This window comes from Peromyscus californicus, unplaced genomic scaffold (genome assembly GCF_007827085.1).
Source record: "Peromyscus californicus insignis strain IS unplaced genomic scaffold, ASM782708v3 Scaffold_8__1_contigs__length_139910024, whole genome shotgun sequence".
Lineage (NCBI taxonomy): Eukaryota > Metazoa > Chordata > Mammalia > Rodentia > Cricetidae > Peromyscus > Peromyscus californicus.
Window position 1 is genome coordinate 97,309,440 of NW_026294606.1, and position 26,502 is coordinate 97,335,941.

The window sequence follows — 26,502 nt, forward strand, 5'->3', positions numbered from 1 at the left end:
GAATAATACTCTACCTCTGGATCCTAGAGGATTAGAATCCAACCTATGCCTGGACACTGACATGAAGATGGAAGGGTAGGTATGAGACAAGGGGGGACTTTTCTATGGAAAAATAAGAAGCTGGTCGGAGGAGTTCTTATCTGAATCAAAGACAGACCTAAGTATACCAGCAGGGCAGGCCACAAAGATATTTGCATTTGAAACCCAGGTTGTTTCTAACAAAAGTCTCAAAAAATCATGAAATGAAGAAAAACATCAGCTGAGGTAACAAAGAGAGTTTGAATTCTGTCCCAGCTACATGAGACCCTGTCTTAAAAACTAAAACCCAACCAACAACAAGACAAACAAATAAAAATCCAAAACAAAGTAAGTTTAGTACTTACTTAGTATATACAGCAACTGGGTCTGTGTTAGCTGGTTTACATATACTGCTCTTCTCAGCCTCTATTGCTGTCCCAGGAGTAAAGGTCATTGTGACCATTTTATGAGTGACAAAGCTGATTAGCAGGGTGGTACCTGCCCATAAGCCCTGCTCATGTGGATCAGCAGTCTGTGAAGACCACAAGGGCAAAGGTCCTGGTGGACACAGTATAGAGTTCAATCCCCACAGTCATTTCATTGAAGAAGCTACAAAGCTAGAAGCCATTTACATAGAAATTTTTTGGAGCACATATTGGCCACTGCTAGCCACCACTATATGATAATTTGGATTGCCTTTCATAGAACTGCAGGACTTCCATAATCCTGTTTTTCACATTCTGTGATAAGTCATTCCACCACAATGCTTGGAATGAGACTCATTTAGCCTTTGGAATTTGTGTGTGTGTGTGTGTGTGTGTGTGTGTGTGTGCGCACGCGTTTCGCGCGCAGGCACATGTGTACCCCACAGCATGCAGGAGGAGGGTAGAGTCAGTTCTCTTCAGCTACCTTGTGATTAAACTCAAGTCCTCAGACATGTACAAAAATGCTTCTACCATCTGAGCCACCTCACTCCCCCAGGTTTGGAAATTTTGTTTCATGATTTAAAATAGGGCTGATGAGATTGCTCGGCAGTTAAGAGCCCTGGCTGTTCTGCAGAGGACCTGGTTTTGATTCCCAGCACCCACATGGTATAGTACATGATTCTCTGTAACTCCAGTTCCAGGGGATCTGATGGCCTCTTCTGGGCCCTTCAGGTACTAGGTACAATATGGAGCATAAACATGCATTCAGGGAAACACTCATACACATAAGATAAAAATAAATAAGTCTTAAAGATAAATAAAACCTTAAAAATACAATCTTTTTAAAAAAATCTTCAGGAATTGACTCTGCACACATGACTGAGAAGCACTGAATCAAGCTAATGGATCTTAGTAGAACCATGAATTCTGAAGCTTTGGAGGGCTGCTCCTATTCTGCACCAGCTTCCTGGCATGAACATCTGCCTGCCTGTTCTGAGTCAGTGGTTGGGCACCGGATGCTGTTCTGCTTTGTTGGGCAGGCTGATTTCCCACAGAGCAAAGAGAAATCTTTGCCCAGGAGCAATTTTGGAGACAATGGGAAAACTGTATCTCACCTAAGCTTGCAGTGCTTGCTAGATCAATCAACTAGAGAATGGAACAGCAGCATGCTGGGGATGCAGTCCCTGCAAAAGCACTGAACACACAGAGAAGAAATTAACTAAACAAAGGCACTCATGGAGGAGGGGAGAGCAGAAGGCACAGTCACTACCACAGCATGGTGAAACTGGAAAACGCTTGATAAATACCTGACAAAAAATAAAAAAGTAAAATTCATGCAGGAGGAAAAAAATCACAAGGAATTCTTTGGGAGTGTATGTATGCATGGGGGTGAGACATAGGGTTAGTAAGAGTGAACTTCCTAGCATTTATTATAAATACATTCAAAGAAGTCATAGAAAGTATTTTAAAGAATTAAAGGAAATACCATGATGGTGAATAATAAAATAATCAGGAATATGATGATTATTTATAAAATAGATAACTATTGGGGCTGGAGAGATAGCTCAGCTCTCTAGAGTATGTATTGCCCTTCCAGAGGACCTGAGTTCAGTTTCCATATTGGGCAACTCACAACCACCTGTAACTCCAGCTCCAGGGGATGCAGTGTCCTCTTCTGGCCTCCACAGACATCTTCTACATCTGCTCAGGGTGGAGAGCCCCCAAATATTTTCTTGCATGGCAGAGGGCGGGGACACTGACAAGTGGGTGGAGCACATACATGAAGCAGGGATTGTGAGTTCTTTGTCACATCCCATAGATTCTGTTCATATCCCAACACCTTTCAAGGCTGATGAAGCAACCCTAATAATATTGGTATTTCTTTGGTAAATTCTGTCAGACAATATGAGATTCTCCTTGGGGACATGGGAGATGCCTTCAGTATCTTGTTCATTTGCATTAACATAATATAAACATGATTAATACCCCTCTGGTGGCATTAATTCCACTCTGGCTCCTGTTGCTGTGTCTTAATCTATATGCAATTTAGACACTGTTTATGCGTCATTGGTATGACTTCATTAATAGTATAATTGAAATGAATATTATAATTAGGAATGAAAAGATACTTGTAAACAGGGAGATAAATCCATATTTTAATGAGTTTTGTGCACTTTAGCAGAGGTAGGTCCTCATTTACTAAAACAATGTTAATTATTGTTAGTCATAATAAACACTACCACTGAGTAATGATAATAAATACAGCAGAAAACAGAACCCACCAACCGAGTCCTCTGTCTCAAGAACTCAGGCTTCTTTCCTGTGTGAAATATTTCATCTTGCTTGTAGCCCTGTGGTGAAGGTGTGAGTCATCCACGAGATACAATTGAGGACTCTGGGGCAAAGATACAGTGGATAAACCTCCCTGAGGCATGACAGCTGTGAGCAGAGAAGGCTTGAATGTTAACCTGAGTCCGAGTCCTTGAGCACAGACTCCCATCTAGTCAACCTGTGTGTCTCTCATGATAAACAGGGTACAACAGGAGTATCCACATTTGGTCAGAAATGTTAATGTTATGTCAGTGAGGACAGGGACTCAGAAAGGTCTTTTCCTGTCTGCAAGGCTTCCAAATGGCATGATTCCCATTAGTCTCTGCTCTGTCTCCCTCCTCCACTTTCTGCTATGTACCCAGACTGGGCTATTATTTACTGCTATTATCTGCCTAGACAGGCCTAATGTGCACTGTTACACCACCAGATGGGTTGTATAGAGGTTGATGGGTCTGGAAGAAAGGAGAACCCTTTATCATGGACATCATGTTTCCCATTGGTTTCATTTTATATTGTTTCTTCCTTAAGGAAAAATAATTTTTGATTCCTGTTATTTTAGATTTAAAGAAAAGTTGCACAGACATGGCTGATAATTTCCATATATGTTTTACCCAACTGTTCTTAATGGTAGCTTCCTCTATAACAATGTGGAAACAGAATTAGCACTGGTATAATACTATCAACAAAACCTCAGAACTGACATGGGTTTCTGCCATGTTCATTGTGCTGTTGTTCTGGGTCAGTACCTCATCCAGATGCCACACTGGGTTTGGTGCCATGTTTCAGAGGTAAGAGCAATTCGGGATTTCCTTCCTTCTGGATCTAATTTAGTTTTGTGAAGTGTGCTTAGGTATATGTCAGCACTTGGTTTTGGTTTTGCTTAATGAATAGACTGGGGTTGTGGGTTTTTGTAATGAGTTACATGGGTGAGTTGACTTCACATGACTCTATCATGTCAACATGACTTGTCATTGGGGTGTTAACATGGACTACATGGTTAAGATTGAATCTGCCAGATATTTCCATTGTAGAGCCATGATTTTCCCCCCTCCATCCTTCATCCTTTGGAAGTAAATCAGTACTAAATCTATCCAACACTCAAGAAAAAGAAAGTCAAGCTCTATTTTCTAGGGAAGTAAATATATACATATATTATTGGGAATTTGTTTTCATAAAAATTTGTCTCTTAAATATTTTTTGTATACACTATTCATGCTTCCATAGATATATCCTTTAAGATACAATCCAGGGGGCTGGAGAGATGGCTCAGTCAATAAAGTTCTTACCCTATTATCATGATGAACTGTATTCAACCATCAGTTCAATCATCACCCATACAAAAAGCCAGACACAGAGATGCCTCTTGGCAACCCCAGCACCGGGGTTGGGGTGGATCCTTGAAGCTCCCTGTCCAATCCAGGTCATTGAGCTTCAGGTTCAGTGAAAGATACTGTCTTTAAAAAAAATCAGAACTCAATATATGAGTTCTAGATGTACGTTTCTTCCTTCTCGTACCTCCTCCCTTTCCTCCCTGCTCTGTCTGTGCTGGGGATTGAAGAGAGGGCCTTGTGCATACTAATGAAGCACTTGTACCCAATGCTTGCTTTCACTGGCCATTTCACCAGTAGAGCTAGGGAGTATGTCACCCACAACACATACGGGTTTATCAGCGTCTTTCTATGTATGCATTTCTTGTACAACCATGACTTTATATTAACATCTCTGTCTAATCTAGAGCCACTATATCTTTCAATTTTTCTCCCTTGTTTGCTCCTTGTCTTAGTTAGAGCTTCTATTGATGTGAAGAGACACCACAACCACGGCAACTCTTATAAGGAAAATTTTTAATTCGGGTGGCTCATTCACAGTTGCAGAGGTTCAGTCCATTATCATCATGGCAGGCAGCATGATAGTGTGCAGGCAGACATGGTGCTGGAGAAGTACTTGAGAGTCCTACATCTTGCATACAACGGGAAGTCAACTGTGACACTGGGCAGTATCCTGAGCATAGGAAACCTCAAAGCGCACCCCCACAGTGACACACTTCCTCTAACAAGGCCATACCCACTCCAACAAAGCTGCACCTCCCAATAGTGCCACTCCCTATGAGATTATGGGGGCCAATTACAAACTACCGCACTTCTTATTTCTCTGACTTTGAAAACCATAGCTCCTAATTCACACCATTTATCCCAAACTTATCTGATTTTTATTTATGTGCATTCTATAGAGGGCATATAGTTCCAGAACTGATATCTTGTACCCATGAGGAAACTAACTTTATCAACTCATCACCAATGTTACTCTTTAAAGATTTGTTTTATTTTTATTTGTGTAAATTTGTGTGAGTATGCATACATGCATACAGGTGCCAATGAAGTCCAATGCATTGGGTGTCCTAGAGAAGTAGTTATAGGCCATTGTGAACTATCTAATGTAGGTGATGGAAACCAAACTTGGGTCCTCTACAGGAGCAGCAAGCTCTTACCCACTGAGCTATTTATCCATCCCTCAATATTATTATTACTACTATAATTATTTTGTTTTTTCAAAACAGGGTTTCTCTGTGTATCCCCAATATTATTTTTAATACAAACATTAAACTATTGAAAGTTAGTAGTATCAGTGTAATTACCTAAAACACTATCTCAAATTATTATATAATAGTGAAAAGTGTAAGGAAGTAGGTGCAAAGACCTTCTATCATTTCATCAGCCTGATCTGTAAAATCAATAGTTTCAAGCAATCTCCCCAGTTAGCTGAAGGTGGATATGTCTGTCCACTCTGGGAAAGAACAATCAGTCCCCCCACAGGAACATGTGACAAGGATTCAGACTTGAGCATTAGTTTCCAAGGAAGAGAAATTGGTAAACAAAACCCTACTGCCAGTGATAAGAGTGATGAGAACGTGATCAACAGGAGAAGAGTTCTTAGAAGGGATTTTGTTGTTGTTGTTTTCGTTGAAAGAGCTAATTTCCTTAGACAAACTCTTATAATTTCCTATCCATATCCTCTCATTTTCTATATTTGTAGAAAGTACATTTTCATTTTTAAGTAAAGGAAGAAAACAAAGGTATAATTTTTTCACACCTGTGCAGGCTGCAAACTCTCTTCTCCTTCACTTCTCTATTACATTCATGGTATGTATGTACCATGTACACACAGTATCACCAATGTCTGCAGTAGGTAAATAAATGTATGGACATGGTCAATGAGAGAAATGTAGTCTTTATCTTAGGGTAGAAATTGCTTCTTCACTCTTAGAAGATGGAAACCCAGGGCCCCCTCTCTCAATGGCACATAAACTGTTCTAGCCAACTCTGGTGAGTAGTAGCATCAGCCCATAGGAACATACATGGTTTAGCATTGTAGTTTGCATGCCAACATACCTAGACAAACATCTGCTTTGCCAAGACTCTTCTAGGTTCAGTATCCCTAAGGATAGAAAAGCTAAAGCTTGTGTGCTTTTTGCTTAGGACCTTAGAAATGTGTGCTGCAAAGTAGAGAAGACTGGGCATGGATTCGCTAGATGTCAAAATTCTCGATTTTTAAGTCACTGTGTCCTCTTACCAGTGAACACTGTGCTAAGAACACATCAATTTCAGTGACACCTGTTGACTTCATTCATCCTTTCTAAGCTCTCCTTTGGATCTTCTGAGTGCTTAAGACCTTCTTATAGACCTTCTTCCTGTTCGCCAGGCAAGCACTCTATTGAGTTACATCCTTAGCTCTTCAAAACCTTAGACTCACATCTGAATAGGAGTGATTAGATTTTCAAAAAGGTATGACTAAGTGTTCTCTATTATTTTAGAATATTAAAACATATACTGATTTCATAATTTAGAAAGGAAATGCAATACTCTCTAAAAGCCGGAAAAAATTTAACATTTCTGTTCCTTCACAAAGCATCTATTGTTGCTTTCTACAAATTGTGCCATTTAATGAACATCCTAGTATTTTTTCCCCTGTGAAGATGCTTTACATAACTTCATAACTTTTGCTTCATATAATTTTGTCATCTGTAATATTTGTCATTTTAGGAAGAACTTTCTTTCTTTTTTTAATGACAAGGTCTCATTTAGCCCATGATACCAAGGATGACCTTGAAATACTGATCCTCCTGTCTCTACCTCCCAAGAGCTAGGATTACAGGCATGTGCCACCACACTTTATCTGTGTTATGATGGGGAATGAAACGAAGGCTTTGTGATTGCCAGGCAAGTACACTATTGACTTACATCCTCAGCTGTTCAAAAGGTCTTTAATTTGAAAGCCAGCGTGGTTCTTCTGAAGATAAGGGATTCTTCAATTTCTTGTCTTCCTTTAAAATTTAAGAGAAATTTGCTGGGATTCAAAATTTTCTCAATTATCACTATATTAATGCTGTTGAAAATATTATTACTGTTTAAAATATTTCAGTAGATAGAATTCCAGTGTTCATTTTCTGTTCTTTGAAGAGATAAGATTCTGTGGTTAATGCCTAGTTTTTAATGCATGACAGTCACCAGGGGATTTGTCAACGAACAATTAAAGGCAAGTTCTATGACCACCTCCACATTCCTCACGTTTTAAATAAGAGAGAGTGGTAAGATCCAGGCTATCATCACAGGAGCCCTCTCTGTGCCAGGAGGGCTACCTCCCCACAGAGCTCACTCTTCACAGTTGCCTCTAAGGTTGCAGGTTGCAGGAAGGAGGATGAGGTCAGGGACAACAGGCACAGGGATCATGAGCTTCTTTGTTGCCCATGAAGCACAGCCAAGCCCACACAGAATTTCTATCCTTTGAAGCACCTCCATCTTATTCTAGAAGTTTTACAAGAAAGGACTTGCTCAATGAAAGGCTGAATTTGGGAGTGTGAGTAGGTAGTATCAGGTTGAGGGTACAAATTCCAGGCAGAGCCTTCATTCCTGACACGTTACTTACATTACTGTAGATCACCCTGCAACAAAACAGAAAGGAGGGAAGAAGGGAAGAAAAGAAATGAAAAACACTCAATAGACTCCTCCACATTCCATCCCTCTCTATATGCTGACTTAAGATGCTGGTAAGCTGGCATTATCCGTGTAGCAAATGGCATCTTGTACACTTTCCCTGTTGTCAGATATCCTGAAACAAAAGGAGGGCATGGCCAGAGGGTCAGCACAGCATAAGTGACCGTCCCCTGGGAGGATCAAACTGTGATCTATGGTCAGTCAGTACCTGAAAATCTGGAAATCCTAAAACTGGCAGAATTGGTCAGTCTACCTGTTCCAGCATGTTCTGAGAAAACAGCTGCCAGCTTGTGGAGAAGAGGCCCTGTGCTGGTGGAGCTGGAGAAATGTAGTGGTCCTTTGTGGGGAGCAGTGGTAGGAAGGCTGTGTGTGGATAGGGCTGCTCTACTGCAATAGGGAATTGTGCTTGGAGGGGAGGTTTCTGATGTTCAGTAGTGTAGGAGGCCTGCTCCCACTTTTTCCAGGCTTCCTATGAGGAGGAGAGAGGGATAAGAAATGATAGAAAGAGACCAAGACAACCAGAGGAAAGACAGAAACACAGGATAGCTTCGGGATGACCTGGGTCAAAACCCAGCAGCCCCTTCTGCCTCTTCAAAAGGGTGTTTTATAACAATGCCAAGGGACAAGGCAAAAGACCTCCTCTTTGCTAGATCAAAGCACACCGTACAGCCAAGTATAGATCCTTCCAAACACCTGGTAACCATGCATATGGTCAAAACATCCCCTTATGCAGCCCTGCTGGGTAAAGCAAGCTCAGATTCTCGGACTCTGAGTAAGTTCTCACTAGGAAACCTCTGTGGGCCTCTACACAGTGGGAAGAGATTGCATAGAATTTGCACATCTCCACAGGACCCTTAAATATCTGTGGCAGGGAGATGAAGGGGGTGGGGCAAAGATCATAGATTTTCAGAGATGGCTGTGAATTCCAGAAACCAACTTGTCCAGCAAAAACAGAGAGAAAAGATTGAGTTATTTTAGAGGGATCATTGAGAGGAAAGGAGGTTTTAGATATTGTTTATCTTAGTGACATTGATCCTTATCACTTATTTTTATTATTTTATGCTCCTAATTCCTAACTTTAATATATAGGCAAGATGACTGGGGGGAGGGAGAAATGGGTCAAAGGGCTCATGCATTCGTTGACTTAAGCTCTATCACCCTAAAATCTTTAACCTTTTTGTATTTATATACTCTATAGTGAGAAATCTTCCTTGGCAGAGACTTCCCATAATTCACTCATTTCTGATATGCTGTAAAATTCTGAAGATGCTACAGTTTCCTACAGCAAACATCACAGCATCACAAGGAGTTCATAGAGTCAGGAGCACAGGAGAATGCAGCAGGAATGAGATGTACATGGAAGGGCTAGAGGACACAGAATATAAACTGAGTCAGGAACATGGTCTACCCTAGCTAGCTCATCCACCCAGCTTTAGACAGGAACTGGGTAGAATTGGGGACACATATGCCTCTCTTAATGTCCAGGGACTTGAAAAGTATGGGGTGATCCAGTTCCTATATCTCATGCAACAGATGTACCTAGCTGGAGCCCTCCATTTAAAAGATCTTACCTCTGTTTCACTAAGCTCAGCCTGCACCATAAAGTTTAGTATTCACCTGACTTTCCAATGGCATATCCATCAGCAAGGAACAGCTTGGGAACTGGCAATGGCCATCATTTGGAATCATTCTGTTACTCAAATTCCTTTTGTATGTTTGGGACACATCACCCAGGCAGATGTGATTGACTTTTGTATGCAGTTGCTTCTTAGCACCCTCCTTCTCTGTATGGTTATTCAAGGACATCTTAACTCTACTCATTAAGGGATAGAACCATGGGGTGTTGCCCTTCATGCTTCATCATCTTTGTGGGAATTCTTTGGCTCATGATCCATTTCTGCCATCACAGCTACCAAAGGCTATGCAAGTCTTTGTCTCATTATAACATGTCACCAACGCTACTGGCTTCTTCTGTATTTAAAAGATCGTTGTAATTAAACTGGCTCAGCCCACACATCTAGGATAAAATAATTCTCGACTAGCTGATTTACAAATTTAATTCCATCTTTAGCAATTAATAGTAATATTCTCACTTTTTTTAGATATAATGTGGTCTTCTCTAGGGGCTTCGTTCTGACCTAGACAGTATAGAAATCCATTGAGTATTACCTTTAATGAGGAAGCATGAGCTACACAGTTTCCTTTCCAAGGACACAGAGAATCAGGTTCTCTAGACACTTGACCCATTTTAATCTATGTGAAGGTATTTATGGGAACTCAAGCTCTATGCAAATGGAGTCTCGCTGTGATACCTGGTCAGCATGAAGGCTGGAGCAGCCTGCTTACATCCATCTTTGGAAAGACTAATCAAAGAAAGTCAGGTGAAGGGAGATAAAGCCAATTCTCTTTCCCAAGATCTGGGTCAAGAGCTTACCCACCAGCGCCCCCTTCAGGATAAGGCTAAAGACAGCTGTTTATGATTTGGGGCCTGAGATTGACAACTGTTCTTCCACCTGTATTCAGTTCCCGAGACATCTGCAATGTGTTCTTCATAAGCAACATGATCCTGCCTCTGAGAGCTGTTGTCTGAAGAACCTCAGATATGTCATGAGTTTCTATTCACTTAGCTGATTTTTGTGTCTTTTAGGACTTGTCATGAGTTTTTAATGTGCTTTAATACTTTCTTGAATGACATAATGTCTTTTAGCTTTTTTAATGTTGTATGCATACTTGGTGGTAAGATATTTTAGTTCCAAAATTAAAATGTTTTCTTTTAGGACAAAGACATTTTTCATTAATCTACAAGTTTATTGATTTTTCAATTTTCTTTTGTCTCAGCAGTATCTCCTGTTTATCTTTATCCAATTGTCCCAGGATGCAATCAGGAATCAAGCATAATGTTTATTCAGTTATCACGACTTACTGGACTTCAGACCAAGAAATATTTCCTTAGTTAGTCTTTTTATTCTATTGCCTTCATGTTTCCAGAAAGTTCCATAATCATCTTATATAAAATTTCCTTCAATTTCATTTTGTCTACTATTTCCCATGGCTGAATTTGGAGTATACAGTTTTTCCAAGTACAAGATAAATTGTATCCTGCTGTTGATTAATTCCTGGCATATTTAACCTCACCATTTCCATCTGTTTATGCATTTATTTAGTGATTTTATGTGGAGATTCTCATTCACTATCTCCACCCTTTGTATATACTTCCAAGGCAGGCAAGCTCAAGGACTAGCTTAGCAACCTGGGACACACACACACACACACACACACACACACACACACACACACACACACACCCCTTTCTTACAGTCAACTTGGCAGACCCTGTACCTGCACCTACTGTGCACGCATGCACCCCTTCTGAACAATGAACCTCACAATCTTGAACCCTCACCTGCATCTGCATTGGGAAATGCATACAGCCCTCTCTGAACAGTGGGGTAAGTTCTCCTTCCTACATGAACATTAAACTTGGATGGTTTGTATTCAAATATATTCCCAATACATTTCAGTCTAGGGTGGGTGGGATGGCAGTACAGCCTGAACTGGTTTCGGCAGTATGCACAATAAGACAACATTGTGTTCTCCAGCAAACTTTTACGGAAAATTTCCTATTTATCACCTTACATCTTTCCAACAGTTGGGCATGCAGATGATTAAAGCCAGGTGCATTATGGGAAGAGACAGTCATAGTAGAAAATGATCATATGGTCTAGTATATCAGTCAAACCAGAGAACCACCTTCCCTGTGTCCTCTAGTAGCCAAATCCTCCTCCTTTTTGAACTCCATAAAGCTCCACACAATAATTGGGTATTTTGAGTACTCACTGATGTGGTCTACTGTCAATCTTGATACTGCATCCTTCTCTAATCTCTACTGCTGTGTTTTTTCAAATAAAGCCATTTTTGCTGGCCTTTCAAATCTGTGTGGTTCCTTCTTTTCAATCCTTTGGGCAAGAAGCCAGAACCTGGAACACTTGATATTGACCCCAGCCACCAGTAACATTTCTATGAACCTAGTATACTATTTGTGGATCAACTCGATAAATAGTTACATTCCTGTCTTAGTGTTCTGTTGCTGTGAAGAGATACCATGACCACAGCAACTCTTATAGAAGAAAGCATTTAATTTTGCATTGTCAATAGTTTCAGTAATTTAGTCCATTATCATCATGGGAGTATGGTGACATGTAGGCAGACATGGTGCTGGAGAAGTAGCTGAGAGTTCTACATCTGGATCCACAGGAAGCAAGAAAAAAAAGATACACTGGGCCTGGTTTGAGCATTTGTAACCCCAAAGGCCACCCCCAGTGACACACTTCCTTTAACAAGGCCATACCTCCTAATCCTTCTGAAATAGTGCCACTCCCTGATGACTAAACATTCAAATATAATAACCCTATGGATCCCATTCTTATTCAAACCAACATATCCCACTCCCTGGCCACATAGGCTTATAGTCATATCATAATGCAAAAATGCATTCAGTCCAATTTAAAAAATCCCCATAGTCTATAACAGTCTCAACTCTGTTTTAAAATGTTCAAATTCTCTCCCCAGACTTGTGGCAATTTTTTAACTGGAAACTCTGTAAAATCAAAATCAAAAAGCTCATCACATGCTTCCAACATATAACTACAGAACATTACCATTCCAAAAGGGAGGAAAAGGAGCATAGTGAGGAAATACTGGACTGTGGGAGCTCACAGAGTCTTCCTGGTAAGACCTTATTCAAGGTCAGATAATCTAAGCTTGCTTTATCCAGCAGGGCTGCATGATGGGATGATTTGGCCACAGGCGTGATTACCAGGTGTTCTGAAGGGTCTACACTTCGCTGTACAGTGTGCTTTGATCTTGAAAGGGGAAGGTGTTTTGCCTCCCCCCATGGCATTGCATAAAAGCCCTTTGGAATAAATCTTGAGGTTACTGGATATTGACCCAGGGCCCTCTCAAAGCCATCCTGTGTCTCTGTCTTTCTTATGGTCTCCTTCTATCTTTCTATCTAATACTTCCTCATTTCTCTCTCCTCCTGTCAAGAACCCTTCGACATGTCAGAGCTGAACTCCCACACTGGACCAAAGCAAGACTGAAAACCAGAGGCAGACTCCAAATTGTGCATCTCCATGTCTAATAACAAAGCATTCTTCAGATCTCCAACTGCTTTCAGCTTTGTTGACCACAACACAGTCTCTCTCTTGGACTGATTCCATATCTGGTCTTCAGCTTTCTTTGGCAGGTATCACACTACTCTGGCATCTACAGCATCTTGGGGTTTCCAAGGTACTCCAAGCCTCACCTTCCTAGCATCATGCAATGGCCTCTTTGGATCTTCCTGCAGGGAAACTCCTGACACATGCCTGGCCTCAGCAGCTTTCCTTAGTCATGGAGGAAGGTTCCATAACCCCTTTCTTGTATCCTTGACTCTAAAGCAGAAACACATAGCTAAAGCTGCTAAGTTCTGCTGCTTGCTGGTGCTGGAACATGACCTCGTTCTTCAATTACATCTGGATCAGATTTCTGTTTGTTGGTTTCACAAGTTGGAAGCTTAACTGGATGGGGTCTTGCTCTGAGGTCACCACTCCCTTTATTCCACTTAGCACCAGGATTTTCTTTACACCTTTACACTTTTTTATCTCCATGAACAAAGGTCATAGCTCCATTATACTTCCTGGTACTCCTTTTCTCCTCAAATTATATATTTTTTAATTTTTCCTTGCTCAGCTTGCTCCTTTTCATTATAGAGCTGCATAAGAATGACCACTAATAACCACACAACAAAGTCAATACTGGATTGCTTTGAAATCTCCTCTGCCAGTGCTATTAATCTAAAAACTGTTCAATTTAGCCTCAGGCAGATTGTTTTTGGACAAGGACAGAAAGCATCCTTGTTCTTTGTCAAACTCACAAGAATGGTTTGTAGTAGAATATTATTTTAAGGTGTGTTACTTTTGTTTATGTTGCATTTGTTTAACTATGTGAAACTGTGTAAAACGCCTTATTAGACCTGATGGTCTAATAAGAAACTGGCCAATAGCAAGGCAGGAGAAAGGATAGGTGGGGCTGGCAGGCAGAGAGAATATATAGAAGGAGAAAACTGGGAGGAGAGAACGATCTAGCAGCCAGAGAAGGAGGAGGACTTCAGCGACCAGCCACCCAACTATACAACCAGCAATGGAGTAAGAGTAAGATTTACAGAAAAATAAGAGAGCAGGAAAAGCCCAGAGGCAAAAGGAAGATGGGATAAGTTAAGGAAATCTGACTAGAAACTAAGCCAAGCTAAGGCTGGGCATTTGTAATTAAGAATAAGCTTCTGTCTGTGTATTTATTTGGGAGCTGGGTGATGGGCCCCCCAAAAGAGTAATAAAACAACCAACAACATATGGTATTCCAACGTGGACCCTTATTTGCATGCAGGGCTTAAGAAAGCGGAGTTAAGAAAAAAAAGAAAGAAAGAAAGGAAAAAGGGGGAAAAAGGAATATGGCTCCTTTAAGAGTTTCAGTCAGACAGTTTCTGTCGGTCAGTGAGCCCTTGAGCAGCTAGTACATTAAGTAGGAACAAAAAAAAAAAAAAAAAAAAAAAAAACAAACTAAGTAAAAACGCCCGATGCAGTGCAAATATTAGCATTCTAGAGCTCTAGGAAGGTTGAATGCAGTTTCTGGTCAGACAAACTTCCGACCTGTGGAGAGTTTCATGCTTCGCTTTCAGGACCTGAGAAGCTGGCAGAGCCAGCTGAGAGCTGCTTACAAGGAGAATCCAGGCGTACCTTATCAGTATAAAAGATTGCTCATGCAGTCAAAAAGATACTCAGTAAAAGAGATCCAGACAGAAAACCTCTAAACAGATTCCAGTGTGTTTTACAATGTACATAAGTTTAAGAAAGAAAGAAAAAGGGTATGGACAGTCATAGAAAGAAATAGTCTTTAAAATACACAGGAGGAGGCTTGTGGTTGATTTTTTTCTGGTTTGTCTCTAGGCACCATCTCAAACTAGCCAGGGTTTGTTGGCCTGGAAGCAGCATGTTCATGGAGGAGGGCATGAATGCCATCCTTAGCAGTCATCAGATCTAGTCCTTTTTAACCTTGGAGTATGCAGCAGTCAAGGACTCCAGCTGACCCTAAAGGATGTTAAGCTGATCCAAGCTGGTGAGACAGAGTAGTTAATTGATGCAAAGAAGTTGTCAGACTCATCTGTTCTGAGTCTCCAGAACAAGGATCAGAGTGACAAGAAGAGGCATGAGTTGGATGGCCCATGCTCCGTGACCCCTTTTAGCAGTCACCCAGACTGCTTTGTGGGGTTTAGGAGCATTAATCTCTCTGGAACTGCTTCAAGCCTGACCAAAGGCAGAGGAGGAGGACAGCAGTTAGAGTGCCTCAAAGAGGGTCTATCCAAGGGTCCATATTAAAACTTAACAGTTGGCAAAAAAAAAAAAGAGCAGGACACAAGTCAGGATCTGATAACTATACAACTTTGTGGGGGAACATTAAGAAAATTTATATTCAGATTAACAGGAGTCAATATAACATAAGGTTAAATGCAGTTGTACAACTGGCTGGACCATGTATCAGAGCTCTGTAGAAGGATAAGGTAACTGTAATGAGCTGTTTGTTTACCCCAGAATCCTGAATAAGGAACTAGCAGCTGGAAGCTTTTGTAAAAGAAATCAGAGTCAGCACCTAAGGAATGAATCTGAACAGAAAGTGTCTAAGCAATACTCCTTGCTTCCAAGTATGGTGAATTTCATATATTTGTTTCAAATATTAATAACCCCTCCTATTATTTAATGAACTAAACAGAGTCTCTTAAGTAAAACAAATTTTTTTGTTAAAAACAATTTGATATGGTGAAATTCTAAAAATTGAGACTATTACCTTAAATGACCATATCTAGGATTTGAAAACAAGACTTACTACATATTCCTGTTAACATAAAATTATTATTCCTATATTCCAGGATTATACAGTAAATATATTTTACATTGTCAGGCTATGACAATTTAATTTTAAGTTGTATTAAAAAAGAAATGATTTTCAGTTTTCAATTCAAAAAGTATATTCCCAGAGGCATTGACTGCCTTTCTTTCTCCTCAAGCTCACTTCTCAAGAACACTCTAGAACATACTATGTTAATATCTGAGTCAGAGACTGTCATGTCAATAGTAAATGATTCATTTACTTACAAAGCTTTCACGGAACAACCAGAATTTTTTTTCTAAAAATTAACCCTATTAACAGAACCTTTAAAGCAAACAAAAACAAAGAACTCTACATTCTTGTAGTAGAATACTTTTGTTATGTTGCATTTGTTTAACTCTGTGAAGCTGTGTTACTGTGCCTGTCTGAAATACCTGATGGTCTAATAAGGAACTGGCCAATAGCAAGGCCGGAGAAAGAACAGGTGGGGCTGGCAGGCAGAGAGAATATATAGAGGAAGAAATCTGGAAAGATATCTAGGGTCTAGCAGCCAGAGAAGGAGGAAGACTCCAGGGGCCAGCCACCCAACTACACAACCAGCAAGCCATGGAGTAAGAGTAAGATTTACAGAAATAAGAGAACAGGGAAAAGCCCGGAGGCAAAAGATAGATGGGTTAAGTTAAGGAAAGCTGGCTAGAAACTAAGCCAAGCTAAGATCAGGCATTCATAATTAAGAATAAGCCTCCATTTGTGATTTATTTGTGAGCTGGGTGGCAGCCCCCCCCCAAAAAGAGTAAAAAACAACCAACAACAAATATCAATAATAATAATATTGATCAGACAAGCACAATAACAGAGCTTCACAGAGTTAAACAAATGCATAAACAAAAGTAACACACCTTAAAATATTCTACTACAATTCTCATTCCATAAACTCAGCCAACAGATAGAAGCAGTCAGTCATGTCAAATCTATTATAAATAATTTACATGTAACATGGGCTGAGTTGGCAAGGTTAAAGTCTAAAGTCTGCTTCCTCCTTCAATGGACAAATCTCTAGCCCACCACATACTGATAGCAGCAAGGCTATTTCTTAGCATCATTCTATTTAAAAATAGATTGATTGTTTAGAGGCATAATTAGTAAGGCAAGGTAACTAAATTAAATGATCTGTAACAAATACTAGCTTTTGGAATTTCTATGAAAACAAACATCCACAAGCATCGCTCAGCTCTTAGAACAGTGATGCTTCTTTTGGACTCAGGCACATTCAGTGTAATGACCTCAGGCTTTATTTTAAAGTATTAGCTAAAACAAACAACTGCTTCATTGCCAAAGACCTTATACTCCATGTAGGGTTCAAGGTAAGAGACAGGCCCTAGCCCTGGGGCTCTCTCTCTGGGTAGAGACTATATTATATGCTATGGATATCGTTCTGTATGCTGTGAATGTGTTGCTCTGATTGGTTAATAAAGTGCTGATTGGCCAGTAGTCAGGCAGAAAGTATAGGTGGGACAATGAGAGAGGAGAATTCTGGAACAGGAAAGCTGAGTCAGGAAACGCTGCCAACTGCCACCAGGAGAAGCAAGATGTAAAGATACTGGTAAGCCACAAGCCATGTGGCAACTTATAGATTAATAGAAATGGGTTAATTTAAGATATAGGAACTAGACAGCAAGAAGCCTGCCATGGCCATACAGTTTATAAGTAATATAAGTCTCTGTGTGTTTACTTGGGTCTGAGTGGCTACAGGAGCCAGGTGGACGCAGGAAAACTTCACCTACAATTATGTTTTCAAGGCCCAGGTTGAAGAGAATCTCCTTCAACTAAGTCACCTCCTCCTGAAGAATCGGAGGGCTTGGGACACCACTTAACAGAATCATTTGTTGACTCTACAGATAAAAAAACCAACTATCAAAGATACTGCTTGGATATTCTGAATTACTTACCCAAGCTTGTGAGTTTGATGACAGAATATCACTTGTAGCCTCCTTTAATTGGGGGCTATGGGTGGTTAGGATGTGGGCCCTGGGATTAGCTTGTGCTAAGAAGAAGAATGGAAATCCAGGGTGAAGGGCATGGCCAAATGAAGTAGCACACAGGTCCCATACCAGTTGAGTGGCAGGCTTAGGTACAAGGTTCCCCTGTTCACAGCATCCTCATAAGTCAATTGTGAAGACACTGAAGGTAGAACGATTGCTATTTGTCTTTCTGTTGTTGGAGACACTGAGGATGTGGATGCAGACTCTGAGATACTCCACTGGACAAGGGAATCCATCCCCTTGTCATGTGGGACTTGAATAATCTGTCCTGTAGACAAGGAGGTTTTGGGTTGGTCTACAGGGCAGGAGCCGGTTAATCTTATACAGCCAGGGCTGGGAGACCTACAAAACCGGAGGTGGAACCAGGACTTCCTCCCCACCCCCATGCATCCTTGTCCTGTAATAAGGCTAGCATGCAGCTTGACTCTGGTAGGATTGTGCTCTATCCAAGAGAACTTGTGCTTCATTCAAGGGAACAACTTGTGCCTGAGCACATCCTGCCATGCAAGTATATTGTAAATTTAACCCATTTGACTCAAGCATTCAATTTTTCATAATCAGTTTTTTAAAATATACTTGATTTTGAATATTATTTTACATTAAACAAACTTTAAGTTTACTTTAAACCTGTTTTGAGTTACTTGCTTTAGGCTTAAATTTGACAACAAATATAAAAGTCTATATGATGGGAGATAAAAGAAGACTGTATGATGGGAGATAAAAATTGGTCTCTCCCTAAGCTTATCTCTGTAAATAAACTGAATTTGTACTTAGCATGACTACATAGTTTGGATCACATTAAAGAATTTTATAATTAATAATTTGGTCATTAACTTACAGGTCTTAATTATCTTTAACAGTTTATAACAAGTTGAAACCTTTTATAAGATTGAGACTTTATAATTTTGACCCTATTAAGTTTGAGCCTTAAAAATTGAATTTAAGATCCTTTAGCATCAAAACAAAATTTTAAACTATAGATACAGTCCACAGAGAGACTGGGGACATCATTTTCCTGAACATTTTATAGTGTACTTTCGTAAAACACCAGTTTATATATGACTCAATTTTTCCAAATAGATAAATTGTAACAAATAGTTAACAAAGATATAGTGCTTAGACATACATCTTTAAGTCAGTTTCTGTTAGCCTGAATAAATTACAACCTTACAAACTTATAAACCTTAATCATCAAACATGTTACTCCTCAGTCCTAGTTTCCTACTCCAAATATCTTAGAGGCATGCTGTTGCCTCCTTAATGTAAGGAGAATAAAGTAAAATAAAACAAACTGTCTTGGAGGCCTGGTATTGCCTCCTTTGTTTAATCAAAAAGAGATGATAAGCAGAGGGCTCAGTAGGACTAGGAGTTTTATGGGTGCCACCATAGTTGGTTTATACCATGTGGTCACATTAATGAAGATGGCAGTGAAGCCACATGGCATTCTCTCTATAACCTTAGTAAAGATGGTGGCCAGCCACATGATTGCTTTCACCCTGTTGAAGTCATCAACCAAGATGGCAGCAAGTCACATGGTTATCTACTCAAAGATGAACCCACCTTTTTTTTTTAAATTATTTTTATAAATCCTTTCTAAATCACACCAAATGAACTTACAAATCCTAAAATAGAGAAAGTTAAAGTTTACATTTCAACAAAGCCTTCAAAGATTGTCAATAGAACCAAGGAAAGGAGGCATTCAGAGAGCTAAACCATCTGTGATTACACTCTGCCATTTGTAACCTCTGTTGAAATAGTTTGTATTTTAGCTGTTCTCCAGCACATAGTGTCTTTTCCTGGAATGTTCTGTTTTTCTTTCCTGTCACAGAGTCAGGTGGCCTTTCTGACCCAGGACAGAGACTTCACAGGGAACTTTTAGACGAACATGCTTGGGTCTGGAGTGAGCAGGCCTGCCAGATACCTTCTCCAGAGCCAGCCTTCTCAGTAGAGTAGAATAGCATGAAACAAGTTTCCAAAATTATTCATACCCCAAAGACATTTGAATCTCTGTAAGACTGAACTCAGTGATCTACATATCCATAACTAGTGTGTGTGTGTGTGTGTGTGTGTGTGTGTGTATGTGTGTGTGTGTGTGTGTGTGTGTGTGTGTGTGTGTCTGCAGATGGGACAGATAATCTGAAATGCTTAACATATATTTAGGTGGTAGTATGTGTGTTCCTAAGAGGTCGGGTTCCCAGGAGTAGGCAAGGACAGTAAGGAAGTCAAAAGGTCTAGAGAAAAGGCTTAGAGCTGCCTGCTAGCTGTGGGACTCCAGATGCCATCCCAGGTTTTGACATCATTATGTTATATTTTTGAGGTAGCTTAAAAGACATGGAAGGCAGAAAGAAAGAGGCATCTGACTTTAGATAGATGGGGCCATGTTTACAGCAAAGGGTCATATTTTCACCCATGTGAATGGCTAAGAATGCCTATGGAAAAAGATGGCTATGACCTTTTATAGGGGCATAAAATGATGTCACCTTATTTTCTATCACTGACCCTCCTTTCCAGTAACACGGGAACCCAGAAAGTGTAATCTTTTAATAGGAAATTACCACCAAGTCTATTTTAGCGGTCTTGGCTAATTTTATGTCAGCTTGACACAAACGAGTTATCTGAGAGGAGGGAACCCCAATTAAGAAAATGTCTCCATAAGATCCAGCTGTAAGGCATTTTCTCATTTAGTAATCAATGGAGGAGGGCCCAGCCCATGGTGGGTAGTTCCATCCCTGGCTTCTGGTCCTGGGTTCTATAAGAAAGCAGGCTGAGCAAGCCATGAGAGGAAGCCAGTAAGCAGCACTCCTCCATGCCCTCTGTATCAGCTCCTGCATCCAGATTCCTGCCCCGTTTAAGTTCCTGTCCTGACTTGCTTTGATGATGAACAGTGATATGGTGGTATAAGACAAGTAAACTCTCTCCTCTCCAATTTGGTTTTTGGTCATGGTGTTTCATCCCAGCAATAGAAACCCTAAGGAAGACATTAGCACTGGATATCCTGGTCAATATTCCATCCTCTTCCTTATGTCCACTATAAACTATTTGGTCATTTTTTCAAAATTTTCTCTTTCTGGTGAAAAAAAAAGGGGGGTTATTGTCCCAATAACAATAACTTGTTAAGTATAAGTCAAGGTTTCATATCTGGACATTATATGACAACCATCATGAGAAGTCTGGCTAGAATGTGCGTTCCTCTCAGAGTCCTTGCCCCCCATGTCAATGCCTCAGCAGTACTCCTGACTTCCTCATTTAGTGCTCTGGTGGAAAATGCAATGCACGTGTATGATTTTTCCAGAATGCAAGGCCACCATTAACTTGCTTTTCAGTTCTTCTGGGTGTGTTGGATGGAAGGTCAAACTGCATAAGGATTTATGGGGGAAGGCCTCTGATCTGTCTTCCTGAGACAATGACAAAGCCAGTCAACAGCACCACACTCCAAAAAGACTGGGAGGAGGAAAGGGCGTGGAGTCACTGCCAAGTCAGCTGCTGCCCCTTCCTCAAGATTTGAGAGAACTTTCCTGTGTTTCAGAACGGTCCCTGTCCGAACAGAAATGCATGGCACCCTGAGAGCTGAATTGTCTGGAGGTGAAAACGGTTAGAGTGGAGGAGAGGCTGCCAGTGCAGAGAGTCTTTCAGGAGGAGCGATGAGAGTCCTGACTTCAGAATCTCCAGAGGAAGGGACCCTGTGACTATTCTCATGCAAATCCCCAGCAGCTTTGAGACATTTGCCTGAGGTTGCCCCAGTTTTCTCTTTGAAATGCAGACAGAGCAACTGACTTAGAGCTTGCATTAGTTTCCTTTGAAGATTTTTTTTTTATTATGAGTATTACAGTTTTCTCCTTTAAAATATATGCATTCTGTTGCTGTGATACACACCAAGACCAAAAACAGCTCGGGGAGGGAAGGCTTTATTTCATCTTGATTCCTGCAAATTGAAATCAGGGCAGTAACTCAAACAGGTAGCTTAGTGGAGGAAAGCTGCTTCCTAGCTTGTTCCCATGGTTTGCTCACAAGTTTGCATTGCTACACAGCCCGCCTGCCTAGGGATGGTACCACCCACAGTAGGCTGCACCTCCCACATCCATTAGCAATTAAGAAACTGCTTCAAAGATGTGTCCATTGGCTAATCTGGTGGGGGCAATTCTTCAGATGAAGTCTCTCTTCCCGTGTATGTTATTTGACAACCAAGATCAGCTGTCACAGTTGCTCTGGGACATTTGCCCTAGAAGATTCCTTTAAGGAGGAAGAAAACAAAATAAAGCAATTCAGTTCTAGATAAGTTAATCAAAGTGGATCAGATTCACCTGTTCCCCTCACTGTGAATAACACACAAAAAGGGGCATAAGACATCACGGTAGCTGTCCCTATTGACTCTTCCACAAGTTTCTATGCAAAATGTATTTAATGGTTTTGTTTCACACGTGAAAGAAATGGAAAGTTGCCATTGAGAATCTGGTTATTCGGGGTCCACGAGGTCAAGGCACTTGCCACCTTGCCTGGTAAACTGAATTTGATTCCTAGAGCCTATATAAAGGGGGAAAAGGAAAACCTGCTCCTGCAAGTTGTGGCCTATGGCTGCCCCTGCCACAAGCTGTGATGAACAAGATCCTTACTCTAGAATAACAAACCCAAGGGACAAGTGAAAGCAAAAGTTTTTACTATTTGATTCTGCAGAACAGGATGCCCACGTAGAGAAAAGGCAAAAATGGTTGACATATACATTTGTCATAAGACAGTGGTTTTTATAGTCCCTGATCATGAGAAATTACTGCCCTCTTTTCCCCACAGGTTTGTATTCTTCATGCTCTCCTAGCATAGCCCCCTTCCCAGATTCCCCAAACTGTTGGTCAGGATGCAAAGCCTTACCTAATGACTATCCTGGGGCTTGAGACCACCTCCTTTCCTGACCATGTAGTAGACAGCCTGTTGTAAATTTGGAACCCCTGCTAACCTGCAGTGGCTGAGGCTGCTGCTGCTTCTTCAGCTGCTACAACTTATGTCTACCTGAGCGAGCATTTGCATCCCTGTGAGCTATGTAGAGTTGTGTAGCAACATTCACCTACTTAAAGGCCCCAGCTACCCCCAGATTGTTTTTCTGTGTTGTTCTATCTCTTGTTCTTTCTCTGTCTTGTTCCTTCTGTCTCTCAGTCTCTTTGTTTCTGTCTCTGTCTCTCTGTCTCTGTCTGTCTGTCTGTCTGTCTCTCTCTCAACTCTATCCCACTCTGAGATGGCCTTTTGCTCCCCCTACCCCCCTCAATAAACCTCTTGCAATAGATCTGTTGCATGGTGTGATCTCTTAGTGGCTCACCTTGGCCACTGAAGGTACCCTTTCTGATGCTTTATCATTATATTGCTTATAACTTTTCAGCCCTCAGATGTCTGAGACAAATAGGTACCAACTGCCAGCTGTGCCCTAGTGCCTCCTGCTTTATCTGTGACTCTTTGATGATTCCTAAGCACACCTTGTTGATAAAGCTAGACCCACCCACATTCCAGAACCAGGTGCTCCACTAGCCTACCTTCAGTGAGTGACTCAGAGCCAGTGGCCATGTCATCACCAGTCACCAAATTTGACACATTTCCATTGTTGCCACAAGTCTCACACCTTTTGTAAAGCCTGTGCCTTCATGGTCTGCCCCCTTACTTTCCATCCTTGCTCAGAGGCAGCCTTTTGTATACCCCCCAATAAATCTCTTGCATTAGGTCTATTGTGTGGTGTGTTCTTGACCCCCACCCCCAAGTGCCATACACACACACACACACACAAACACACACACACACACACAAACACACACAAACCTAACACACCTCATACAGAAACTTGACCATAATGATTCTTATACATGCTAAATAAATAAATGAAAAAAAAGTCTTGTGGCTGGAGTTTTCTCTCTGGGTCCCGTCAAGCCCTGGCAGTTCCTTAGCCCACTTATAAAATAAACATACAGATGCTTATATTATTTAAAATGCTTGGCCATTAGCTCAGGCCTATCATTGTCTAGCTCTTACTCCTATATTTAGCCCATTTCTATTAATCTATACTTTGCCACGTGGCTTGTGGCTTATTGGTACCTTACATCTTCCTTGTTCTGACAGCGGCTCCAGGCCGTCTTTCTCTCTGCCTTCCTGTTCCCTCAATTCTTCTCTCTGTTAGTCCTGCCTATACTTCCTGTCTGGCTACTGGCCAATCAATGTTTTATTTATTAACATATTTGCCATACAGAACATCCCACAGCAAAGTCTTGTTTTTGTTTTTTAAAAAGTTTATAACTGAGAAGCAATTGTGTATCCTTTCTCAGACTTTTGGCCAAGAGCAAGTGAAAGAGCAACTTAGTATATTTCTGGGATGAAAATGATATCTTGATATTTGGGCATACCTGGATGGATCCGATCTTATTTTTAACTGTGCTCATAATCTCAGGTATTTTATCATATTGTTGCGGTTAATGTCAGGTCCCAGAGAAAACCAGGACAAATGACTATTTGAGATTCCTATTAGTATACCAAAGTCCACATTGGCCTCTAGACTCACTCAGTACCTGTGGCCCTCACACCTCACTCCTACCCTAAACCTTTCCAGACAAGGGGCCCCACTTCTATTCCCCCAGTTTTTTTCTTCTTAGGAGCTTCATTTGGGTCTCTCCAGTTCCTGGGGACATGGTGTGATTCTGCACTGTGCATGGTATCCCTAAATAGATCAGCAGGTAGGGTCCTTCACTGAGGTCCTGCACCCAGCCCAGAGTGTCCTGATTCCTTTATTCTGCCGAAGTTTTTAAAGATCATGTGTCATCGCTGCATCTTCAACTGACAAGGCTGTCAATCCATCACACACCCTTGGTTCTACGTGCTCTGGAGCCCTGAGTGGGAAAGTGCCCATGACCTTACTGCATGCTCCACACTCCTTGAATAAGCTATGGCATCCAGTAGGCATTGCAGGGCTCTTCTCATCAGGTCCCAAGGGGCTTCTTTTCCTTCTCATGTCCCCATACTTCCCCCTATGTTACTATCCTGCTCCATAATTGTTAGGCCTCAAACACAGGACAAATGGCTAACAGGGAAGCCCATTAACATACCAAAGCATACTAGCTGCCAGGTTCTCTCTGCATCATTGAAGAAGAGGAGTGTGGAAGGGTTGTAAGAACCAGAGGATCAGAGAGTTTGCTGTCAGATCCTGTCTCCTAGTAAATTTAGAAGCTACACGCAAAATCTCCCTAACATGACTGCCTATGTGTGAGCTGAACAAAGATGACATCAATAGACACACTAACGTGGAAAAAGGAGGTCTGTGAGGCCTCAAACCAAGACACAGAACTACAGGTGACTAAGGAATGGGAGAGTGGGAGAAATAGTCTGCCCCGTGGAGGAGCACACCTGTCGGTTATCCAATACCAACCAGTCAGCCCTGCAAACATACATACAAGTAACATACTGAGCAGGTTGTGTTTATAGGTTTAGGAATACACACACACACACCACCACCACCACCACCACCACCACTAACAACAACAATTAAAGAAAAAGAGGCCATGAATTTTAGAGAGAGCAAAGAGGGGTACCTAGGAGGGGTTGAAGGGAGAAAGGGGGAGGGGAAAATGATGTAACTATATTGTAATCTCACAAAAATTCTCATAAAGAAAAGAGCAGAGAGAAATGAATGCGCCCAGGCTGCCCGAGGCCGCTGCTTCTACTTAGCTAGCTCTCCTCTTTCTCACATAGTTCAAGACTCAGGAACATTGAACCGTCCTCTCTCCTCAATTAACAACCAAGACAAGCCCACCAGACATGACTCCAGGTCATTCCGACCTCGGCAATCCCCCAGGTGAGGTTCCCTTTCTCCAGTGGTTCTAGCTGTGTCAAGTTAACAGTTAAAACTTACCAGCACATTTGCTTTCCTATAGCCTCATTTCCACACTGATCTTTAGATTTGGTTCATTTATCGTCTCCAAGTTTGAGGTGTGAAAACCATGTGAAGTCACTTGGATCACTTACAGTACCAGCCAAATGGAGACTGGTTATCTCCTAGGCCCGAGGCTTAAATAGTCCTTTAGATGCTGGCTTTGTTAAGTGGTCATCTTTATGTTGGATACAAGTTAAGAGTCTTAGTAAACTCGTCTGCTTGCATTTGAATTGGACTAATTTTAAGAGATCACCATTGTAACGAGCAGGCATGCACAATATTATTTACGTGTTGTCTAGGTGGCCCCTATGGAGAATGAGCAATATTATATGTACTTTATTTTGGTGGCCTCTGTGGAGAACTCCACTGACTACTGAAAATTTATGCAACTGCTTTATGTGTCTTTTTGTGTATTAGTCTCTATCTATAGTAACTGCTTGATGGAGGCTGAAAATTGGATGACTGTAGCAATGATCCCATAAGTGAGTTATCTGTATTAGAGTTTCCTGGACTCTGAAGAGAAGAAGCAGATGTTCCCTCTGCTTTCTGTGGATGATCCTAAGGGGTCTTCATGAGTTTTATTTTGTTCTTATGGTGGATGTGCTTGGTCATTTGATGATGAGTGGTCTTGTACTTACTTTGACAGGAGCAAGGATATTCGGCAGACGTTCATGTCCTTTCACTGACTGTTGAAATAAGCATCCCCTCTAGGTGTGGTGGCATATGCCTTCAATTCCATCACTGGAGAGGAAGAAGCAAGAAGAACTCTGTGAGTTTGAGGCCAGCCTGGTATACTTATCAAGTTCTAAATCAGCCAGGGTTATATTGTAAGACCTTGTCTCAAAACAAGCAAGCAAGCAAACAAACAAACAAAAAACCAA

At 41.1% G+C, this 26,502-nt stretch overlaps 1 long non-coding RNA gene across 1 annotated transcript; it reads left to right on the top strand.

Annotated features, from left to right (window-relative positions):
• LOC128104021 (uncharacterized) lies at positions 1-26,502 on the top strand. Its single transcript, XR_008215842.1, has 3 exons — positions 1-75; positions 25,441-25,543; positions 26,268-26,502. It is a non-coding gene; the product is annotated as an uncharacterized LOC128104021 (long non-coding RNA).